This window comes from Mus caroli, chromosome 16 (assembly GCF_900094665.2).
Source record: "Mus caroli chromosome 16, CAROLI_EIJ_v1.1, whole genome shotgun sequence".
NCBI classification, from domain to species: Eukaryota; Metazoa; Chordata; class Mammalia; order Rodentia; family Muridae; genus Mus; species Mus caroli.
Genome location: NC_034585.1, coordinates 40046940 through 40071714, shown reverse-complemented (window position 1 = coordinate 40071714; position 24775 = coordinate 40046940). Strand labels below are relative to the sequence as shown.

Genomic DNA, 24775 nt, shown 5'->3' with positions numbered 1-24775 from the left:
CTCCTCCTCCTCCCCCTCCTCCTCCTCCTCCTCCTCCTCATTTTTTATGAATAGCTACAATGTGAGTAGCAATGACAACTTTTAAAAGGTCTCTGGTACATTAAGTAAACAAACAGAGTCACCTATGTTGTTCATATTTCTATTAAGAGAGGCTTCTGCATAAAGGTGACAGGGTTATGGTGGGGACTGTGATCATCTATTGGGGGTTTGTATGTAGTAATGTGAATTAGGGCTCACAGGTACAGCTTTCCCACTTGGGCTATTAAGTATTTAATTAGATGGCTGTATAGTTAACTGTGTAACTTAGATATGAATCCTAGGCCTGAATTTTGCTCATTTCCTAAATAAGAAGACAAGAAAAAGAACTTAAAGGTTCTTGGCTGCTGTAGTGTTTTCCCATGGTGATATCTTCTATCTCAATTATGACAGATAATTTTCATTTCTTTATATCATAGCCTACATTTTTATAGCCTAATATTAAAATTTCCTCTATTTATTGTTTTTAATTGAAAAGGCTAATTTATAATATCATGAAAACAAACCACTCACTACCTCTGTTCTGGTTTAGCGATTTCCTAGGATACTAAGGTAACATGTTTTAAGATCATCTGATTTGTTCTTCAATCTAGAAATTTAGTATTGCTGTAGAAAGTAACAATTTTCAAGGCTTTCATTGTTTCTAGACCACTGTTAATTGCATAAGGTAAAATATACCACATTTAAAGATAAGATTAAGATTTAACAGGAAAAAGTACAATCTAGGAGTAAAAGATATTGTTGACATATATTCTTTATTTATGTAAAGAATACTGTAAAATATTTAAAAAGTGGGTTAACCAGCAACCAGGCTCTAATAATTATTAACCACAAAGGAAATGAGCTTGGCCTTATCTCAGAAGGTTGTCAGCATTCTCTGTTTATACATATGGGAAATGTGTCCTACCTTAGGCCTATATTTCAGGAGAGCCAGGCTCCTCAAACTCAGAACTGATGCTTTAATGATGATTACAATTAGCCTTACCTCACCAACTATCCTCTTGCATACACAGTTCTTTTCATGGAGACAATTTGTCATTTTGTAATGATGTGTGTACTGAGTTAGTTTCTTATACCTTAAGAGGTTGTAAATACAGCTCAGCATGCAGAGCTCATATCTATATTCTTCTTTTTTTGCCTTTTTTAAAAATTGGATATCTTCTTTATTTACATTTCAAATGTTTTCCCCTTTCCAGGTCTCCCCTTCAGAGCCTCCCTATCACATCCTCCCTCCCCCTGCCTCTATGAGGATGCTCCCCCACCCACCCACTCCCATCCTCCCAGCATTCCCCTACACTGCGGCATCTAACACCCTCAGGCCCAAAGGCTTCTTCTTTCACTGATGTCCAACAAGGCCATCCTCTGCTACATATGCAGCAAGAGCCATGGGTCCCTCCATGTGTATTCTTTGGTTGGTGGTCCAGTCCCCAGGATCTCTGGGGGGGGGGGTCTGGCCTGTTGACACTGTTGTTCCCTCTATGTGGCTGCAAACCACCTCAGCTCTTTTAATCCCTTCTCCTCCATCAGGGACCTCTGAGCTCATTCTAATGGTTGGCTACAAGCTTCTTCCTCTGTATTTGTCAGGCTCTGGAAGAACATCTCAGAACACAGCCATATCAGGCTTCCATCAGCAAGCACTTCCCAGCATCCACAATAACATCCGGGTTTGGAGGCTGTACATGGATGGATCTCTAGGTAGGGCAGTCTCTGGGTGGCCTTTGCATCAGTCTTGGCTCCACACCTTGTCTCCATATTTCCACCTTTGAGTATTTTGTTCTCCCTTCTAAGAAGCATTGAAGCATCCACATTTTGGTCTTCCATCTTCTTAGGCTTCAATGGTCTGTGAATTGAATCTTGGGTATTCTGAACTTTTGGGCTAATATCCACTTATCAGTGAATACATATCATGTTTGTTCCTTTGTGACTGATCACCTCACTCAGGATGATATTCTCAAGTTCCATCCATTTACCTGCAAATTTCATGAAGTCGTTGTTTTTAATAGCTGAGTAATACTTCATTGTGTAAATGTACCATATCTTCTGTATCCATTCCTCTGTTGAGGGACATCTGAGCTCTTTCCAGCTTCTGCTATTATAAATATGGCTGCTATGAACATAGTGGAGCATGTGTGCTTATTACATGTTGGAGCATCAAGTAGAATTGAAGAATGAATTAATGATTCCATTTTTAAAATTTTTTAATTTTAATTTTTTTACCAAACACATTAAAAACCCCTTAATTACATGCCATAGGTGTTAATGAACATGCTTTGTTCACAGGATGAACACAATAGATGTTAATATATGGAGAAGAGAGAGAAGTTTGAGTAGCGCACTCTTTTGAGTTTTTTCTGGAGTTGTCCTCTGACATTCCAATGACACGATTTCTCCTCTGTATGCTACAGCTTCCATGGATATTTGCAAAAGTACAACTGCTTCATTTTGTTGGGGCACAGAGACAGAGGTTATCAGCTTTTGTACACAGTGATTTGATCTTCTTACGGTAGAAGGGGAAGGCATGCATGTGATAAAACTGAACGGTGAAACAAATTATGATAGGTCTAGGATCAGACTCTCGGTAAAATAATAGAAAAGTTCTGATACGTCCCTCTGCATTGTGAAATTACAGCATTAATAAAGGCAGTATGAAATAAATTAGCATGGTAACAAATTTATTTTAAATTATTTAATTTTATTCCAGTCCCAACACCCCAAAAGTGTTCTCTACAAAACTGAGCTCTGACTTTAGCTACATTTTAACACCACTCATACTGCTGGTAAGTTTAAATTCCATGTTCAGATTCCTGGCTTTATCCTCAAAACTATAAGCCGAATAACTACTGAAATTTCTAGTGGACCATCTTTGTCAATCACCATAATGAATATTAAGTGAACCAGTAAATTGGTCTATAAAGGCCAAGGGGCATAACCAAGAGTATCAAAATGTGTAGAGATAATGAAGTTTTGATAATATTTTCAGATTTTTGCTTTATTCATTAATTTTAGACTACTTGGTATACAGTAAGTTTCAATGATTATCAAAATTATATTGTCCCCTATAAAGCATTGTGTACACTACTTTTAGATGAAACCAGTAAGCCTCCACATCAGGGGTTGGTCTTCTGTCACAGCGACATGCTTAAGAATGATCTGCATTGGGAGTCAGTATGGTTTCCACACCTGAACTCATTACCCATGCCTCAGCTTACTGATATCAATTGAGACGCCTTTCCTTCCTTCCTTCCTTCCTTCCTTCCTTCCTTCCTTCCTTCCTTCCTTCCTTCGTTCACATTTTTTGCTGCTGTTATGTTTTATGATAGTCTGAGTTTTAAAGAATATTGTGATCTTATGGTGTTGAGAACTGGTTTTGATGTCTGACTCAATGGAAAGAGTATCTACTCAGCAATTTTGCAAGACTCTTCGAAAACCAGCATCCACGTTGCTACTTGCTACACTTCAAACACAGTCTACCATATAGCCAACAGGAGAGATGGGCAGGGCCAATTACTCTCCATCCGGGTGGTTTTACCTTTGAAGCCAATTCTAGTATATAAAAAATAATGCAGACTTTACACAGAAAACACCTGAAGATTATGCCACAGACAAAATGGATATATATGAGTAAGTACTTCTCTTTTGAGTCAGGAAAGCAAGTATAAGCAAGGAGAGAAGAACAGGAGGCTGGCACCTTGTCTGCTATGAATAGAAGCAGAGTCTATAGCAAATGATTTTCTTCATGATCCTTTTCCTAAGTGCCAGAAACTTTACCAGATACCTCTTTACCGTAAGGAATCTCAGATTTCTGACTTTTTAAAATGTTTTTAATCATACTAAGAACATAGCTTTTTATGTGTATTTATCCATTACAGTGATAAATATTGGGGATTAAAAAAATGAATGACCTTACTTTTTGAAACCTTACTGTCTAGAGGCTTGAACTGTTGTGATTACAACAAAATTAGCAACCATTACTTATGTTTCAGTCTGGATCTGCAACAAAACCAAGATGCCAAGGTGCCCTCGGTTCCATTTCTCTCAAAAACAAAACAAAACAAACAAATAAAAAAGAATTTAGGATTTGTCAGACAAAGGATGCAGACATGTTAACCCCTAGGTCTGACTTCAGACACTAATCAAAGACTGTAGCGAAGGAAGTGAAGTGAAATGGAGGAATGGTCTGGCCCTCTGGGAGGACCTGCATGGCAGAAACCAGGACACAGTAAGGACACCACATTCGGCACCCCCACATAAGACGTGATGTTTAAGACTGACAGAAAACATCAGACTGCGAAACTTAGGAGGCCCCAGAAACCTGACTTTATTTAAAAAAAATGTTTATTTTGATCCAAAACATGTATAGCCTCTTTCCTTATACTATTTCTCACCCTGAATGCAAGCACTAAAATGATTTTCTTTCTCTCTCCCACCAACTATAAGCTTCTGTTTCCTACCCTGGGCATCTGAATCTTTTATTTGCTCCAGTTCTATTCACTGCCTGTTATTCAGACATTGAAATCCCAAATGTTAATTGTTCTTCCAAGTACATTGACAAAACAGCAGCTAAATAAGGGTAGAGCAGACTGTGGTAGACTCTGACATGCATTTATGGAACAATGGGACTGAGAGACAGCCTTGTAGCTCACGGGAAGACATAAGATGTGCTATTTTGACTGTTTCGTAGCAGAATGGGGAACACGCGCACACAAGGGAATTATGCATTTTTACTTAGGTTTGCCCCAAATCTTCAGGCTATAGAATCCTGTGATGTCATCAGGAACTTTCCATTTCCATTGACACAAAGGCTAAAAATTCCTAGTGACATCACCAAAGAAACTGAAATTTACTTTGATTCAAAAGAATTCATTTACCTCTTAAGAGTCTGGTTTAAGAATGCACACATCTTTCCACACAGGATTTATGCCACCATGCTGATACACAGTGGGCGACACCCTCCCTAATGAAATTCAAACCTGCCAAAAGAAAGGTTTCATAATTTCGAGGGAATAAAAGCCACCCTGAAATATTGAGCTCAATAACTTTCTTTAAAAAGGAAATCATTTAAGGATATATTTCTTTGGGGACATTCAGATGTTCCCTCTCGACTGGTTACTATGATAGCAGTGGTTTTGTCTCTTTGTGGATTGGTCACAGAAAACACAGAGGAAGGTAAAGGAAGCTCCCACTTACAGGAACACAGTGCAGCCCAATCTTTTGTTTTTAAGGTGCAGTGATTTCAGTCTCAAAATGTAACTTCAGGCAGTCTGAAAAGAAACAGGTTAAAATCTCTTTCAGTTATAATTGGTATTTCAGATTTAATTAAAAATTAAACTTTCATAATGTTTCCCCATCCAAAGCAATGCATTATCAGTCAAGCGGAGCTTTTTTATCCCTGTTAAGGGGGAAAAAGAAAGAAAGAGAGAGCGAGCAAGAGAGAGGGGGAAAAAAAAAAACCTTTTCCCTGAGTGGATTCTAAATGAAAATAAAAGGATCTAGAGATGAAACAAAGGTAATTCTGAAAAAACCCAAATCTCCCTCCATGTCAAGGGCTGCATTGTGGTATGGGTAGACATTTCTTACAGTGAATTTATTTACAATATAAGCAATTTAGAGGAAAAAGAAATATCCCAAAGAAGAACTTCACAACCCAAAGAATAGGGAAACCATTAAGATCATAGGACAACATGGAGATATCGGTGGATTGAATATACAGGTTAAAGGAAAATTATGACTGAGAGAAATTAGAAAAACACTAATAGGTGGTTTCAAATGATTTACCTATGGGGGCAAGGCTGCAAATTAGAGGTAAACCAATTGAGTTAGCAACACAAACTGCAAAATTCCTACCACACTGCATTAGGGGCTGCCTGTGCCCCACTGCACATCATACTGAACTTTGTGTACCATCCTGTCACCAATGTAACATGGGAAGGTCATAAGGGTTGACTGAGACATCCTGGTTTAAATGTCTACCTTAAAAAAAAAAACTTTAATCTTCAAATTAAGAGTTCAAACATTCAGTTCTCCAATTGTATCCCACAACTTTGGGCTTAAAACATCCTACTGTTTCTTTTTCAATCTTTTCTTCAAACACCATCCTCTACAAGTACTAGCAATAAAAGAGTCACATATATACTACATTAAGTCATTCCTATTTTTAGCTTCAAATAACTAACACATAAGTGTTTAGAAAAAGGTATTTTAAAATGTTAAATGGAGCTATCATAATTATCTTCCTTATTTTACTATACTGCAGTATTTTAAATATATATTTGTTGCCCTGATTGTTGTAGGTTTATGTCTGACCCTCACATAATGCAAAGTAATATTTTAATATTTCCACATATGAGATCATAATCATAAATCATCCCTGAAATTGCACCTATTATTAGAAAATGCATCTGGTTCTCACTTGCAAATCCTGTTTTTCTTTGAAATATATGGAAGAATAATTTGAGCAATGTGTCTATTTGATGTACATACATTTTAAATGCAAACTTGCTCATAATTCATACTAAAACCACCCATGAATGGGATTAGATTTTAGAAAAAAAATACTGACTGACTTACTAAACTTTCCCTCTGCTTCCCAAATGCCTGAATTAGACTAAAAATGCACCCGTGTAAAGACAGAAATTATGGAGGCGTCACCAGGGACAACTGAATGAGAGGAGGGGAGAGCACAGAGATCCTTATAAGGCAACCAAACATTCATGAAAGACACTGACAAAAATAACTGTGCTCAAAAATTATATGGAATAACAATAACCCCTGATAAATGATTCAGAAACACAAAAAATGTCCATTTCTAGATAAATCTGAATCCCACTTGGTATTGTTCTCACCAACAAAATGTGGCCAGTGAAACAGACGCACTGTCTGGCTTGGAGCAGTAAAGGTGAGTGGAATCAGATCAAATAGACGCACAGAGAAGTAACTGAGAAGTAGCAGTTCAGTTCTGTCAGATTTCCTTTTCCTCAACCCAGCAGATGTGGAGTAAAGGAAACCATTCAAAATCATCAAGTCCACTGTGAAGAGACGGCATGAAGTCACACACTCCCTCCCTCCCTCCCTCCCTCCCTCCCTGGCCTCTCTGACTGGCTTTCTTCTCCATTTCTGTCTCTTTCTCTGTCCCTCTCTCTGGTGAGGGTAATGAAGCTCAAAAATAACATCTTGTATCCTGTTGAGGGAAACTTGGTCACAACTATCCTTCCAGATGACAAACTCATTCTTAAATGTCTGTTTCTCCATGCAAAGAAAGCAGAGCAGTGAGCAAGCAGACACAGCCCTACTTAAACTCCCAATACCACCACTTTTAATTCCTGGGCTGCATCATCACGAGGAGCACTGAAGTTTATTTACATTATGCCTAACCTCAAATAGGACCACAAATAAGCCTAATAACAGGACTGTTCTGTGGCACTCAGGCAAACGGCTGGGCAAAACAGATGGATCTTGCTTTGCGCCAGGACTCAAAAAATACAGTCGCCAACTCACTGTTGGCGATTACGTATCTTGGCCCAAAGATGGACCTGGAAGTGGGACCAGTTGTCTTTGATATGAATACTGCTCCTCTTCATTGCCACATGAACAAACCATTAGCTCTGTCAGTTAGCAGTAGGGTGCAATATTAGGTAGAAATTGCTTGAAGGCAGATCATTAAGGAAAGGGCAAAATTCTGAGGGCACACTGAGATGGAGGAGCAGAAAATCAGAAGAGGGTATTATTGCTGCCCTCCTCTCTGCTTTTCATCTTCCAGCTTTCATGTTCACAACTGTGCATGGAATCTACCTTAAAGATAGATCTAAATCCACCTTAAAAATAGATCTACGAAGCATGTATTGTGAATAAGAATTTCTCCTGACACATCAGTTTCTAAACTCTTTTTAAAAATGAATCTTAGGCAATAGTGACATGAACACTGTTGGCAAATGTTCTAAGAAGAGTTAAACTATGAGGATTTAGAGAGTGCAGTCAGTAGCCAATGATACAGTGGGGTCAGTGTAAATTAGGAAGTCCCAGAGAAGGATTCTTTCTGCACACAGCCTTCAGTGAAACAGTGAGGTACTTTGCACTGCATGCTCTACAGACTCTAAGAAGCAGCAAATAAGGTATCTGACCACTCTACAAGTCACAAGGCCACACACAAAGCCCTTACTCCTACAGCAAAACCACAAAGAGTGGTGAAACCCCTTGGGTCCCAGCACTGAACAGGAACAAAGGTGTCTTCTAACCACAGTCTACCTCATTTTCAAATCCTCACATAGATAGGCAATGAGATATCCACTTCGGAGTAGGCCACAGAGCTTCAAGGGAAAAACAAGCAGAACCCCAGCTAGGAGGTTTGTTAACTCAAGCACTTCTCCTAATGTCCTCCCGAGTATTCTGCCCTGATTTTACTCTTTGCTTGGGTTATTTTTGCATGTTCAGTAGATCTTTTATGGCTTATTAACTTTGACACTGTACATACTTGACTCTTGAAAGACACATGATGTGAGTGACTGTGGTCAGCATAGAATGTTAATAGAGAAATTTGCTTTTCAGTTGAATTTTCCTTTTGAAAAAATCGTTATGGAAAATTTTGAACACATGGAGAGTAAAATGTACAGGGGGGGGTTGCATGCACGTACTGCCTGCACACACATTTTCCACCTTGTCTCTGCCAGTGTTTCTTCTACCAGATCATTTACAAGGCAATGCCAGATAGCATATCACTCACTCATAGAGGATTTACTGTGATCCCTAAAAGGTAACTTTTTGTAAACATAAAAATGACTTTTTTCACACCTAAAATAAAATGATTCTTTAAAGTTAGTAAATGGTCTATTGATGTCAAGTAATATCAGCTCTTCCATGATTATCTTTCTATTATTCCAAGAATCCCATTCCGAATGTCCAACTACATGGCTTTGCCATGTGTCCGTACTTTCTCTGGTCTTTGTAATTTTTTGTTTGTTTTTCATTATTTTCAGTTATTGAACTAATATTTGCTAGTACTTTTTCATGAATAGACTGGAATTATGACTTACCAAATGGCATACAAAAAGATTTATTATTATAATATTGGGCAGTGCATGCTGTCAACATGACACATAACTGAGGATGTTAACCTTGGTTACTGGGTTAAGATATAACCATCATTTTATACTTTTAACAAACACTTTTATCTTAACACTATATAATAGCATAACTTATAGAACATATGTATGTCTGACTTTCATCTCCTGTCCCGGGAAAGAAAACACTGACACAATCAACTTAGAAAGACAGGGTTGGTTCATTTAGCTTACAATCCCAAATTACAGTCCATTATCATAGGGAAGACGAAGGAGCAGGAACATGAAGTAGCTAGTCATAGTCCATCCACAGACAGGAACAACAAATCAATACATGCACGCTAACACTACAGGCACTCTAGACTGCATTAAACCTGGGGCCCAACCCAAGAATAATACAGTCCAAATTCACAGGAAGTCTTTAAACCCCAGGGACACAAATTTAGGAAATCCCTCATAGGAATAACCTCAGGCCAACTTAATCTAGGGAATTTCTCATTGAGACTCGTTTCCAAGGTGATTCTACATTGTGTCAAAAAGACAATCAAAACTACCCATAACATATTATACTTACTATCAATAATTTTGAGTACATTCAGAGTTATTCAACAATAAACACAACACAGTTTGAGAAATTGTCACATTTCAGATTGCCTCCATATATTTTAGCTGCTGAATGGAATTTATATAGTGCATAACATTTTTATGTCAATTTGTCAGCTGATGTGCATTAAGGTAGTCTCCATCTTTTGTCTATTATGCATAATACTGCCATGAACATCCATAATGTGGAAGTCTTTGTATGGATACATATATTATAAATAAACATATATATTCTATATAAGTTATATATATATATATTTTTTTCTCTTTGGAATGCACTGAGAGGTGGAATTATTTGGCTCTCAGATTTCATTTATTTTAATTGTTAAGAAATTTACTACATACTTGAAATAGAATATTCAATGTTGCACTCACACTAGCTGTGGTGGATGGTTCTACTTCTCCATATCTCAAAGGATACTGTAAATGCCTTAAAAAGCAGAATTATAACTAACACAGAAGTATGAATTGGTATCTTCTGGTTTAAGTTTACTTTTCCCTAAGTTCAATCATGTTGGGAATCTTTTCCTGTTTTTATGGCACTTTCTATTTCTTTTTTCAGGGAAATATATATTCAAAATATTGACAGTTTAAAATGGATTTTTTATCATATCATGGAATATTTCCAAATATATTATGAGATAATTTATGATTTATAAATAACCATAACAATTATGATAAAATGATGACTTGTCAATCTATGAAAAATCTTGTGTCTGGTTTTTTATCTGTGTTTTATCATCTGATTTCTATGATGAAACTCACAAATTCTTAATTTTGTTGAAGTTCAAGTTATCAATTTATTCTTTTTCTGTAGGCACATTTTTATTGAAAATTTCATGCATTTCAAATTCATTCTCCATTTTCTTCCAATTTCTTTCCTCTTCCTTCCAACTTCATGTTTCTCACTGACCCCCTGTGTGTATGTATGTATGTGTGTGTGTGCTTGTGTGTATGCTTGCATGTGTGTCTGTTTTGAAAGCCAAGGGTCTAATTAGTGTTGCTGTGTACACAAGAGTGTAGAACCTTTTACTGGACACAGGTAGCTTTTAAATGGCAACAGATATGAAAAAGAGTTCATTAATTACCAAACAGATACTCAGACAGGGATGGGACTTTTTAACTGGTATTTTGGCTGGCTTCATAATATACAGGTGTTGTGCATGAAGTCATAGCCTCTGTGAGCTCATGCAGGCAATTATCCTACCACGTTCAATAAGTAATACTTCATTGCAATGTCCACTATCTTGCGCTTACACTCCTTCTGCCCTCTATTCAATAATCTATAAATCCATGGAGGAAAAGGTATAGTACTGATTGTCATAGACTGAGTAGCTATTGTTCTCTCTATTAATCATCACCTAATATAAAAAGAAATTTCTTCAATTCATGAAGGATGAGAGATATACTAATCTATGGGTATAAAGATGGCAACTTAGGGGACAATTTAATACAATGTTCATTTTGAAAAATAATAGTATTAGGTCTCCCCTATTCCTATGACCTAGACAGTCAGAAAGCTTTGGCCTAGTTAACAATATCAGTAATGGATTCCATCTTGCACAGTGAGTATTAAATCCACTATCACACCAGTGGGTTTAGCTTGCCAGTCCAATCATTACTAGGATGTTATTCATTTTAAAATCAAGGTTTTAATGGCATATCTAGGGACTCTTTCTGATACAAACTCATAGCAATTTTCTTCTCTAACAACTTCAAGTTTCATAATTCTAGCTCTTGAATTTAGGTCATGGATGGTGTGAGGTAAATATGTACAATATATAAGAAGTCACATGGTCTTTACACTTTACCTGGCAATGCCAAATTGCTTTGGTACCTCTGTGAAAACTATCTGACCAAAAATCAAGCTTAATTTTCTGGCCTCTCAACTTCACTCCATTGATCTATAAAGGATTATCAGAGTCTCTTCCTCGTTAGATTTTGAACAATAAGTTTGAAGATAAGATACTGTATGTAATCTAATTTTGGTTCCTTTTTAATCAGTAATTTAAGTTTCACATTATTTTCAGTGTTAGAATTAACTTATCAGCTTCTGAAAAAATATTATTTTTGATGCTACTGCAAATGGAATTTTTGTAATTTCATTACAATGAACTTATATATAGTTAATTTGCCAAACTCCTAATTAGTTCATTAGTGTGTTTATGTAATTTACATAAATTAAGTAATATACTTAATATTGTATATGTCATGTTATATTATCTACAAATAAAAATCATTTTTACGTTTCATTTTTCCACTGACTTCTCTTCCTTAGGGCTTCTTTTCTTTTCCTTCCTTTCCCCCTTTCTCCCTTCCATGTCTCATCATTCTGAACTCAAGTTTATTATATCATCACATGCAACAGGTTAGATATGACAGCCTTGATGCTTTTCCACCTTAGCAGTGAGATTCTATCAATATATTTATATTTTAGAGTTTTCATAGCTGTCTCCCGGAGGGTCAGAAGTCCCCTGTTTCTCGATCATTGAGACTGCTGAAACAAATAGATGCTCTCATATGTCCATTAAGATGGTCAATTCATAGTCTATGAATATGGTACTGTACACTGATTGATTATTGGATTCTAAGCCATTCTGGGAAGAATCCTACTGGATCAGGGTGTGCAAATGCTTTCCTATATTATTATATTTGAATAGCGTGTTTAAGATTTTGCTGTCTATTTTCAGTACAGGTATTGATTTTGTTTTTTCTCTTTGTTGTTAAATTTTTGTCTATTGACTTCAAGGTTTAATTCTCATTTTTTAAAAGTGATCTATTTCCTCCCACTATATTCACAAAAACTATTTAAAAGATTGCAATTTTTTCTTTAGGTTTTTTTTTTTTTTTTGGTAGAATTTATCTAGGAAACCATCAGTATTTAGAGTGAGTCTGTCCCACCTCCCTCCTTCTCTTCTTTCCCCCTCCTTCTCTCTTTTCTCACTGGCCTTATCAACTTTACTTATCTAATGTTTATAGGCCTAAGTTCTATATTTCTTTCTAGGTAGCCTTCTTAACCTGAACATTTCCAGGCTGCTTCGTTTAACTGAATTGCTGATTGAAACTGGAATGTCTCACACCATAGTTTTATCTTAGAATATTTTTTACTTCTATGGGTTTTCTTGTGACCACTGGCTACCCCTCCTTCATTTCTGATCTTGGTAAATTATTATCTTCAGCTCTTTGGTGAGTCTAGCTAAAGTTCTGCCAATTTCATTGATTTTATTATTTTGTTCTTGAAATTCTTTTTCCTCTTTCCCTTTCTTTTTCCTTTCTCTGTTTCTTTCTTTCTCTTCCCTCCTCCCTTCCCTGCCCCCCTTTCTGCTTTGCCATTGGGAAAGATGTTATTGAGACCTGACCAGATGTACAAGGTACTTCAAGCACATTTAAGCACCTTCTTCATTGACAATCTGGTCTTTCTTGCATGGTTCCATGAATGCTGTCTTCTCTTATGTGGTCTGGAAATGACCATCAACAATCCCGAGATGGCGTCAAACAAGTTCATGTCAGTTTCCTCCAGAGCTCATCATTTGGTCTATACCAGCAAGGTTTTGCAGAAACCTTTGCCTCTTGGTTCCTACCACACAGCCTTTCAGCAGCACAAAGTCACTGTTCATTTCAACATAACTGACAATGCCACCGAGTAAGTTGAGGCTCTAGTAAGATAGATCATATTTGAACATGCAGAAGCATTGTTCTTGATCAGCTTGCCACCCTTGATAAGCTACCCCTGATAAATCTTATAGATTTTTAAGATGATAGTCCTTTTAGCCAGCTCAAGCTACAGATAAGGTCACACAGGGAGAGTGCCAGGCTCTAATACAAGAAAACTTGGATAACCCTAGGTGGGTTTTACAGAGTAGCTTCTTTTCAGGCCAGCAATTAGAGTCCTGTTGGTAGCATTTCCTTTGGTCAACCTGATGATATCATCTCATCTTTCTCCTACAGTCTCCCTAGGGCCCAGTGTAGTTTCTCAGCCCCTGTGACATACTCAGCTGGCATCTCCATTAAGCTGACCTTCTTCTGGAGCAGAGGGAGCACACATATCTGTTGGTGGCAACTAATGTGGATGCCTTGGCAGTCATTCTTTGTGTTACTGAAGTCCTCCTACAGTGGTCTCTTGCCTATGCTGTCTTGCCATTTCTTGCAGTATTGGTGAAGGCCTTCTCCTTACATTTCTGTGTTTTTGTAGAAATACCTTTTATACTTGTTACTGATGTGTGAGGGAAAGGCAGTCTTGAAGGTGCAGAGGACTTGTTGAATTTCCACCTGTCTCACAATGCCCACAGCCAGCATTGGTGGTGTCTCAGCAATGGTTACACCTGACACAACTTCCTTTTGATCACTTTGGATCCTGCCTGTCCACTTCACCGATGATGTGGGTCATGCCAGCTTTGCAGACTAGAAACGATGTGAGGTGGAAAGGCTTGGAAGGGTCATCCCTGAGGAAGGTCTTCACTTTCCCACCATGAAAACTACTATGCTTTTGAGGTAAGAAGCCCAAGGACTCATGCCTGGGAGCAGAGATTATTGGTGAGACACCACAGCATCAAACACTACCAACAGAGACCTTTTCTTTTCTAGTCTATTAATTTCTTATTGCTATTAATTTCTTTCTTTTGGTTTGGGGTTTATTATACAGTTATACTATATATTTACCTATCCATGCTACTTATCTTACTGTCACTGTAAAGAAGTAAATATCAACTTATGAAAATATAAAGATTATTTTCTTTTACATTTTGAAAGTTCCATTAAATGATCCAGTGGGCCAACTTATTGGAGGCCGCAGAATGGACAGCATATCACAGATAGAGACTATGTTACAGCAAATCATTCAGCAGGTCAGGAAACATAATGAAAACTAAGAACCAGTAACTTCCCACAAGCCCTTACAAGACAACAACTTCATACACATAAAGCCCTCCTACTAGGTTCTGTCACATCATCAAGATCTTCCTTAGGGACTCTAGCTTTAACAAATGGCTCATCTACAAACAGGGGTACTACATAATTACTGGGGCTGACTGTCCCATTTATTTTGGTACATTTTAGTCACAGTTTATTCTCAATTCCTTTTAGCTTAAATGTTTTATTATTAATAAACTGTCTATCTGAAAAATATGATTTTTTCATATTTAAAGATAGTTTTGCTAGATATAAAATTCTTAATTAATTATTATTTTCATTTTTATTTTCCTTTTAAAAATTTCTTTGACTTCTGACTTTGTTTCTCTAAAAAGTTGGGTATTAATGAATGACTCTCCTGTAAACTTTCAACCACCTTTTCTATTTGCATTTGCAAGATTGTTTTTACTTTCCTTTAACTTCTAAAACTATTGTTCAGAACTATTGTAAGCCTTTTTTGAGTTAGGATAGATAACAGAGTGTTCTAGTTAACTGACGAATATAATGGACTGGAGGTTAGGTGTATCTTATACTTTATAAATTACAAAATGATAATAGTTGTGTTCAATTTATATTTGAGAGGAAAGAGTCTTTTAACTGGACAAAAGCAGGGATATGTGGATTGCTGTCTATATGCAGGTGAGGGCAGATACAAGATAAGGCTAGAGCCTGGGATTGGGCAGTGGATAAAGAAAGTGGGATGAGAGTTTTAAAGATGGGAGAGATAGGAAGACACAAGAAGAAGAAAGGAAGATGTAGGAAGAAAAAGATGAACCAGATTTCATGCGGCTTTAAATAGCTACAAGTAGTTATGAACATCTTATAAGGGATGGATAATTATAGGACAATTTGTCTTACCTAGGTGGGCAGTTTATATCAATGGGCTCTGAGTTCATTGTGTGGGCATTTTGAGGGTTGAGAATCAACTGATATAAATCTGACTGATAAATTATAAGCCTCTACAGTTTTGATTTTACTGGGTTATGGGGATTTGTGACAGCTAACCACAGGGGTCAGATGACTGGGAATATGAGCAGGATCCACCTCAAGAGAACTGTGAGATGGGCTGCCAACAACGGGGACCATGGAGACCCTGGACGCGATAAAATCCCTTTACTAGAAATTAGCTAGAGCTAGTGTGAGTGCATGATTTTTTCTATATTTCACACAACAGTTACTTGTATTGATCTTAAGTCATTTTTTCAGGTATAAGATAAAATATTAAAGTAGTTTTGATTTGTATATCCATGATGGCTAAAGATGTTGAACATTTTTTTTAAGTGTTTTTCAGCTGTTTGAGATTCCTCTGTTGAAAAGGTTCCGTGATTTCCTATCTCAGCCAACCACTGGACTGAGCACAGGGTCCCCAATGGAGGAGTTAGAGAAAGGACCCAAGGATCTGATGGGGTTAGCAGCTCCATAGGATGAACAACAAAATGAACCAACCAGTAACCCCAGAGCTCCCAGGGACTAAACCACCAACCAAGGAGTACACATGGAGGGACCCATGGCTCCAGCAGCATATGAAGCAGAGGAAGGCCTTGTGGGACACAGATTGATGCCCCAGTGTAGGGGAATGCCAGGACAAGGAAGCAAGCAGGAGTGGGTGGGCTGGTGAGCAGGGGAAGGGGGGATGGGAGAGGGGGTTTTCTCAGAGGAAACAAGAAAAATGGATAACCTTGGAAATGTAAATAAAGAAAATATATAATAAAAAATGAAAAAAGCAGTGATAAAATGACTCCTAGTGATATTCTGCTATACTCATAGATCACTCCATTATTTAGTTATCACAAGAGATGCTTTCTATTGCAGCAGATGGGAATAAATACAGAGACCCACAGCCACAGTCAGATAACATGCAGAGAGAGGAGGAGAAATGTAGAGGGAGAGGGAGATACCTTAGAATGCACCTCTAAATGGGATGTCCCCATCAAATCCCTCCCCTCCAAGCTCAGGGAAGCCTTCAGAAGAGCAGACAGAAAGACTGTAAAAGCCAAAGGGGCTAGAAGATACCAAGAGTACAAGCCATAACAAGATACAAGAAGACTAGATACAAACCTCAGAATCGAGGCTGAACAAGGCAATCCAGAGGAAAGGGGTTCCAACATCAGGCAAAAGAGTCAGAGACACCCCTTCCCCCCACACTCCCACTGTTAGGAGTCCAGTAAGAACACCAAGGAAAACAACCATAAATCCATGTTTAGAGGACCTACTAGGGACCCATGCAGGTTCTGTGATTTCCTATTCAGTCTCTTTAAACCTCTATGAGTCGTGAAGCTTGTTCTTTTATAATAAAGAGAAAGGGAATGAATCAAGATAGGAGAGAAGATGGGGAAGAACTGAGGAAAGTAGAAGAATCTGCAACCCAGATATATTACAGGAAAAAAATTATTTTCAATAGAAGGGGAAAATAAGAAAAATAAATTAAGACCTAAATCAAAAGACAAAGATATCATATATATATATATATATATATATGTATGTATATATGTATATATATACACACACATATATATATATGTATATATATACGTATATATGCATATGTGTATATGCATATGTGTATATAAATATATACACAAACACACATAAACACTTATACACATATAGCTGAAAGGATCTACTAGCTGAGAATGACTGTTATCTTGAGTCATCATGGAATGCTGAGAACTTTTGACCTATACTGAGCTGAACTATTTTATACTTGATCTTAGCCAAAAGGCCGAGAAGCGATGAGCTGAACTATTTTAATCACTTGGCGAGCATAACATACACTCTAGACTTATTATAAGACAAAAAGCATTTCTTTAAGGTCTCACTACTTTCTTTGATTACGGTTTGCATGTATGAACTTATTTCATGTTGAATGATTTTCTGGGCTCACTCAAGGCATATTTTTAAATATATTAAGGGGATAAACTTCATAGGAAGTAAAATATGAAAAATTATGAAGATCATATATAGAAGGGAGAATAATATTTATTGGAAAATTGACTCTTTAAATGAAGATCCACAATAAAATTCCCTTAAGAATAAACTTGCAAAGAATATTTATGATATGAATAAAATTAAAAAATCACTGATATCACATAAGACGAAGTAAACATTCAGAATGTGTTACTAGAAAACTTCAAAATTTATACTCGAAAGACACCAAGAAGTATAAGAAAACAGGGAACTATGTATAGGAGAGATACAAAATGTACAAAATTTAACTCTGAAATGTGATTTTTCTGAGTCAAAACTAATGCTTCATACTTACAAAATCTCAGAGAAATCAAGACCAGCCTTGATTAATGCAGGCACAGCAGCTATAGCTATTTCCTTTTGTCCTAAGAACTGTAAGAATTACGATTTCTATTTGAAACCTAAGAAATATAGTTCGTAATAAAACTCTTGTACAGCACAGACACTGCTCAAAGTATAAGTCTTCCAGAAGACGGAGTATGACAGAAGTGCATTGCCTTGGTTATCACTCAGTTAATATCCAAACTATTATAATGAGAATTCCAAGCCTGCAGTCCCACCAGGGAGGCTCTGGAGACAAATATTTGGATGGAATTAGGGTCTTCCAAAATGGAATATCGGTGCTTAGTCTCTTACGAAAAGTAGGTAGATATTTCCTCTGTCGTGTATTTTGTTAGGCTTTACAGCTTCTATTGGAGGATTCAACTGAATCGCAAAGTGATAGTTGTTTTTAATAGTAAGAGAGAATAGTTGTATTTTAGATGCCCTCTATTATTCACTGTGATGTAATGGCAGCAAAATATCCATGTATACAAAATATATGGAAAAGTTCCTGAAATGACTGCAGCCCTTCCAATGGAGCTTAGTTCCTACATATACTCTAAAAAATTCAGAGTGGAATATCTGTATGATCTGAAGCTCTTAACTCTAAAATACTAAATCGCTTCCTGTCAATTTCTCTCTTCCTACCCTTAGTATTTGTAGTACATGTTTCCCAAAGTATATGGTGACAGTCCAATGCTTCCAAGTGTACATAATATAATAAAGCCAAGAGCCTTTTATATTTGTATATATGTGATGTATGTGTGTGCACATGTGTGTCCAGGTGTGCCTCCCCTGTACATGTATTGAAGGTTGGCATTTGTGGTCTGCTCTGTTTGATCTTCAGCTCATTGTTTTTGAGACAATAGTTTCTCATTGAACATGCATCTTTTCCCGCAAATCACATGCTCTTACCATGCCTTTTGGTTGTCCACCAGAAGTTGAGTAACTCTATTGCTGAAGATATACCTTTGTTTCAAGATACAGAGAAATCAAGCTGGAACTGATCTGGAAGCTTCTTTTGGGCTGGCTAGCTTTCATAGTGATAAAAGGTGCAATTTAGGCTGCCCTGGGACGAAACTCAGCAATGTTCTAGGCAGCTGTGAATCCTGCAAATGACAATGCAAATAAAATTTGCCCAGCAAAATTGTCCACTGGCACAAAAGTGACTGTTATTGTGATATCTCATCACTGTATGGATTGGACTTGTAGTCTATCCATAAAAAGGCATTAATTCTGAGTACTGTCCACCCAGTCAAATGACTGGATACATACTACCGCTGGTTAAAGAGTCACGGTGTCAAAAAGCTTTCTTGATGTTCACATTTCTTCGCATAGACAAAGGCTACATCAAGACTCACCAGAGAAACTTCTCTTTACAATGAACTGTGGAATATGCTGACTCATACACTCAAAAAGTGATGACTGAGTGTCAAGCTCTAAAAACAGGACACTTAAACTGTCAGCTTTAGCACTCAGGAAGCATTGCACAAGGAATGAAGGAATATATGAGTAGAAAGTTATGGGAGAAAGAATGCAAGAGCAGGAAGAGAGAAAATGGACAGGAAATGTTACTTTCCAAATAAGGCCGACTCACTGCACTCAGGACCTCAGATCAGGTTTAGTTGCCTGCCTTGGGTATGGGCCTGTAGTCATTCGTCTGTCATAGATGGGGAGATTCACTGGGCCACAACTGTCCCTGGTCAATTATTAACTCACAATAGGAAGAGCCAGTAATTGACTTCACTTGTGTAGTCAGGGTAAGCTCAGAAGGCTCTGATGAATAGTTCAAAACCCATGGTTACACGATGTGCCTCATTAAATGTAGTGGTCCATAAGACAAAGTGAAGACTTCATGAATGTGAGAAATGGACAGGCAAGGGGACAGGTTGACAGTGGTGAGAGAGAGAACAGAGTGGGGTGCAGGTAACTAGACTGTATCATATGCATATTTACAGCTGCCAAAGAAGACAGTTAATAAATATCAATAATAATCATGAAAAAATTTGATGGAAAATACAGAATTATATAAGAAAATTACAGGCATCAATAATTTGTTCATACAATAATAATCACCACTACTGTAATTTAAGATAATATTCCAATGAGATACATTTTTATGAGTACGTGTTTGTATATGTGTGCACATGTGTACAGAGATAATATCCTGTTTATTCTTCAATCGCTCTCCATTTTATTTTTGAGAGAAGGTTTCGAACTGAATGTCAAGCCTGCTGATTGGCCTGGCCTGAAAATATAGGAGTCTTCCTCATTTTGATTATCAAGCAGGCATGCACCACCAAATCTACCTTCTTATATGGGTGATCTCAGGATTAGGTCAGCACATTACCCACTAAAACATCTTCTAGCCTCCAATGAGATAAACTTTAATACCAGCTTCATTTTGCTAAATTTGATTTACTGTACATCACTAAATTGCTTCTTCATCTCACTATTTATATGTAATGTAGAAATGAGCAATTTTTACACTAATTGTTTCTAAAGTTAACATATCAATTAATTAAGTAGCACTATATTCTATAGGCTTGATATTATCAACTTTTAAGTAACATTATCACTTGTTATTTCATAGATTTTGTTTGATCTAATCATGACACACATGATATATATATATATATATATATATATATATATATATGTGTGTGTGTGTGTGTGTGCGTGTATGCATATATATATGTACAGAGAGAGAAAGAGAGAGAGAGAGAGAGACATTACACAGATTATAAATTTTTTCCTAAATTATGGAGGTTAGCAATTGCTTCTCAAGAGAAACAAAATGGCATATTTGAAACTAAACGTTAGAGGAAAAAGTGCATTAGAGTAAAGACAAATTGTTTTAGGAAGCATCCTTACGTTTGTATTTTCATTCCTGCTATATTTACTATAGTACTACGACAGTAATATGCAAAATTAAATGTGGGATATGCTTATAAAGTTAAAGTGCTATAAAAGCTCAAACATGTATTTCTCAGGAGCCTAATCCAATTCTGTTTGAGGAGTTATCTTCTTTCTATGAACTCTGTTATGCAGAATTACATCATATCCCATGGCTCAGATTATCTACAATTCATAAAATACTTTTAAAAACTGTTATGAAGTAGGTTCTGTTAAATATTCATACAACGCCTTCTTCACTTGGTTCAGTACAGAAACACACTACATATCAATCTGTGCTCCATCAAGACAGTTGTTTCAATATAGTAAGTTGGGTAAATAGAGGAAGTGTGCTGTGCATAATTTATTTACATTTTAACAAGACCTCAAACAAATGATACCACACAGGAGGCTCACAGTAAGGCCGAGAAAGGCCTTCGGGTCTGGAAGCTATATAGTTTTTTTTAATAATACATAGAATAACAGTTCCATAGGGACAACTATCATGGTTGGTGATAAATATCATTTGATAACTGCATATAAAGTTGAGAAGGGATAAAATATTACAAAATATCATAACATTTTAAGAATATGAAACTGGTCCTACATATTAAAATTGTAAGCTATAAAGAATAATAACAAAAACAAAACAAACAACAAAAAAGTATAATTTAAGTCCAAAAGATGAAAACATTGACTTTAATACACCAGCATTTCCTGCTGGCATCACTTTTAGTAGATGTATCAGCACACAGAGTCCTCCTACTTTGCAAGTCAGTTCTTTGGTGAGTGGTTCTACAGTACTGGACAAGCTCTTTAATGAGAGAAAAGGTTTACAATGCGAGGCTGTCGGCATATACTAATCTTATCCCTATGTAGCATCAACTTTTATTCTGAAAACGGCTTCATACATTTAAATTGGTTCTTGATGAAAGATTTTAACAAAAACAAGAATACAGGGTTATAAAACATAAGAGATATGCTGGGCGTTGTGGTGCATGCCTTTAATCCCAGCACTTGGGAGGCAGAGGCAGGCGAATTTCTGAGTTCAAGGCCAGCCTGGTCTACAGAGTAAGTTCCAGGACAGCCAGTGCTACACAGAAAAACCCTGTCTCAAACAACCAAAAGAGAGAGAGAGAGAGAGAGAGAGAGAGAGAGAGAGAGAGAGAGAGAGAGAGAGAGAGAGAGAGATTATATAAATTACAAATACACATTCTGTTGAAATCAGGTATTATAATTTTGTCAGGAATTATCACCAGTAATACTATGTGGATTCATGTATATATTTAGCCAGTGTAGTTCCAAAGGAGGCAAAAATATCAGAAACACAATATAAAAGTATAAGCAACAAGTGATTACATAATTATAAAAGGTAACGATTATATGGAAAAAAGCTTATTTCAGAGGAAGGTAAATATGCAACCGGTAAATTTCATGTTTATTACTTTTTCTAAAGAATACATATTTCACTGCAATCTGTTTTATATTTTCCTTATTCATATCTACCAAGCAGAAAGCAAGCTCTTTGAAAGTTTGTGTCTGATTATTTATTATTTTCTTTATTATAATTCATAATAACTAGCATAATGTATAAAAATTAACAATAAATATTTATAAATTTATGTGTTTAAATTATAAAGGATCTAGTCAAAAGAACGTATCCTAAAATATAAAATATTTATATATACTATCTAAAAAAGTAATATCAAAAAGAAATTTAAAACTATGATGAATTGTATCATAAGGTAGGAAAATCATGATACATTTTATTAAGTGATTTGAGGCAATAAAATTAGTACCAAACCCACAATTGTGTGAATATTTACTGAAATCTCACCTGATGATTCAAAGAAACTCTTAAGATCAACAATATTCCAATCACAGTATCACACATGTGTCATTTCAGTCATTTTACCAGAGACAGTGGTTAACTATGTTTAACATCCAGTTTCCCAATTCGATAGAATCTATATAGTCCATGCTTTTGAGCCTTGAAATTTAGTGGGGTATTACCAAATTTTATGAATGTTTTTAGTTAGAATTCAATCACTATTCTTCTTGATGTAAAAAATCCAAAAGTATGACTGTAGTCATTTTATATTTAAACAATCTTTAAAATTCACATAGTGATATGAAATATAAAAATCTTTCAATATTTTCTTAGTAAATTTTAAATTTAAATTGTTTACTGATAATGTATGCATTATTTAGCAATGAGAAATCATGACTTTAAGTTATTTAATTGTCATTTTCCAAATTATTATATAGCCTTTTAAAGGGAAAGGCCAATGTATTTGAATTCCAATGTGTAATGAAATTTTTTTTCTGATCCAAAGTAAAGATTGAACAAATGTATAATAAATTAATTTGAATTAAAAATACATTACATGAAAATTCAAAGTCTTTCAAATTAGAGTTTCATAATGTTTCTCAATATGTCACATTTAACTTGAAAACAATTCTAATATTCAAAGAAAATAAAATTCTAATTTACTTTACCAATATCAAAGTATATTTATCCAAACCTTAACTATGAAAAAATGATAGTATTTCCATACATATAATCAAAAAGTATGCTTCATATCAAAATGATCACTTAAATGATTTAGAAATTTTAATTAATAAAATGAAACATTAAGCAATTAAAAGAGAAAAGACTAAACCATTATTGTTGGCTGATAATGTAATTGCCTTGAAAATTCAAAATAACTTCAAAGAAACTATTAACAGCTAAGGAAACAGAACTAATTGCAAACATTAAATAGAAGAGACACAGATTTTCTACTAAAATTTTGGAAAATAGAATTGAAACAATCCCAAATCCAAACAAGACCATGATCCATTTATACCCAGGAACTCTGGGATACAGACAAATACCATGTTAAGATTGACTTGTGACTATAACAATTCATAATGGAAAATATTATATAGTTCTGAATATGAATGCTGAATATTGCAAAGACACTAATACTAATTTATAGTTTTAATAAAATTTTATTGGAACATTTTATGAACTTAGTAAAGGGAAGGCATTGTGAATAATTTGTAGGTGACAATACCAAAAACCCCTCTGAATGAAGAAGAGCTGTTTGCGGAGTGCATGCCTGCTAGCACTTGGCAGACAGTGGGATCAGGGTAGGAAGGCTATCATCCTTAATGACGTGGCCAAGACAATTGCAGCCTGAATTATATGAGACCCTATCATAAAAAAAAGAGGGATGAAGGGATAGGAGAGGAAAGGAAAGATGAAAATAAGAGATTAAAATGGAGGTTTCAACCTAATAAATGTATAAACTGTGAAAGTGTGAGACACACCATGGAAATACTGTAGGAACCAAACAAGGACTGCCAAGGAGAATCTTCCAATGCTCCTAACACTTCTATGCAATGATGCTCTGGCGTGAGTGTGAGTGAAGGAGGACAGAGATTAACCACTCGGGCACAATTAAATAAGACCCTGAGTTCATACCTTAAGCTAAACTAGACTATTGAAATACTCGAAAACAATGTTGACTAGTTATGCAATATCAAGCTATTGGGCAATATAACAGCAAAAGAGAATATAACAACAGGATTACGCAGACAAGTACTTTTTTTCTCACATCAACAACAGCAAAGACAATAACATGACATTTGAAAACTAGGACAAACATTTTTGTACAATTAATGACTTAGCATTTAAAGACAATCTGACAAACCAGCATGATGACAGGAGTAAAGGACACAAGCAAACAGTTTATTAAAAGGAGGAAACAATGTCACATCAATATATATGAGGCACGCTAGTTCTATGTTAATGCAATCGATTGAACCAAAACAAAAGAAACCTTGGTTTTGCTTGCCAAATTGACAAATAATGATAATATTCAAAGCAAGGAGAAAATTACCTAGAAAAATCCATCCACATACAATTTAGCAAATGTTATTCAAAGAACCTTGAATGCACACTCTCTAACTCAGAAATTTACCTCTTCAGAAAGATGGATCCTCTG

General features: G+C 36.1%; 1 protein-coding gene and 2 pseudogenes across 9 annotated transcripts in view; all 3 read right to left on the bottom strand.

The window, feature by feature from the left end:
- Nucleotides 1-24775, bottom strand: part of Zbtb20 (zinc finger and BTB domain containing 20) — a 751404-nt gene that overhangs the window by 441373 nt on the left and 285256 nt on the right. For 7 of the 9 annotated variants that reach the window (XM_029470523.1, XM_029470521.1, XM_029470520.1 and 4 more), the window contains one exon: nt 5224-5297. The exons of the other annotated variants lie outside the window; for them this stretch is intronic. The gene's annotated coding sequence lies outside the window, so the exon portion shown is untranslated. The remainder of the gene's footprint in view (nt 1-5223; nt 5298-24775) is intronic. 9 annotated transcript variants of the gene reach the window in all.
- LOC115029571 lies at nt 12668-13615 on the bottom strand (annotated as a pseudogene).
- LOC115029669 lies at nt 17132-17334 on the bottom strand (annotated as a pseudogene).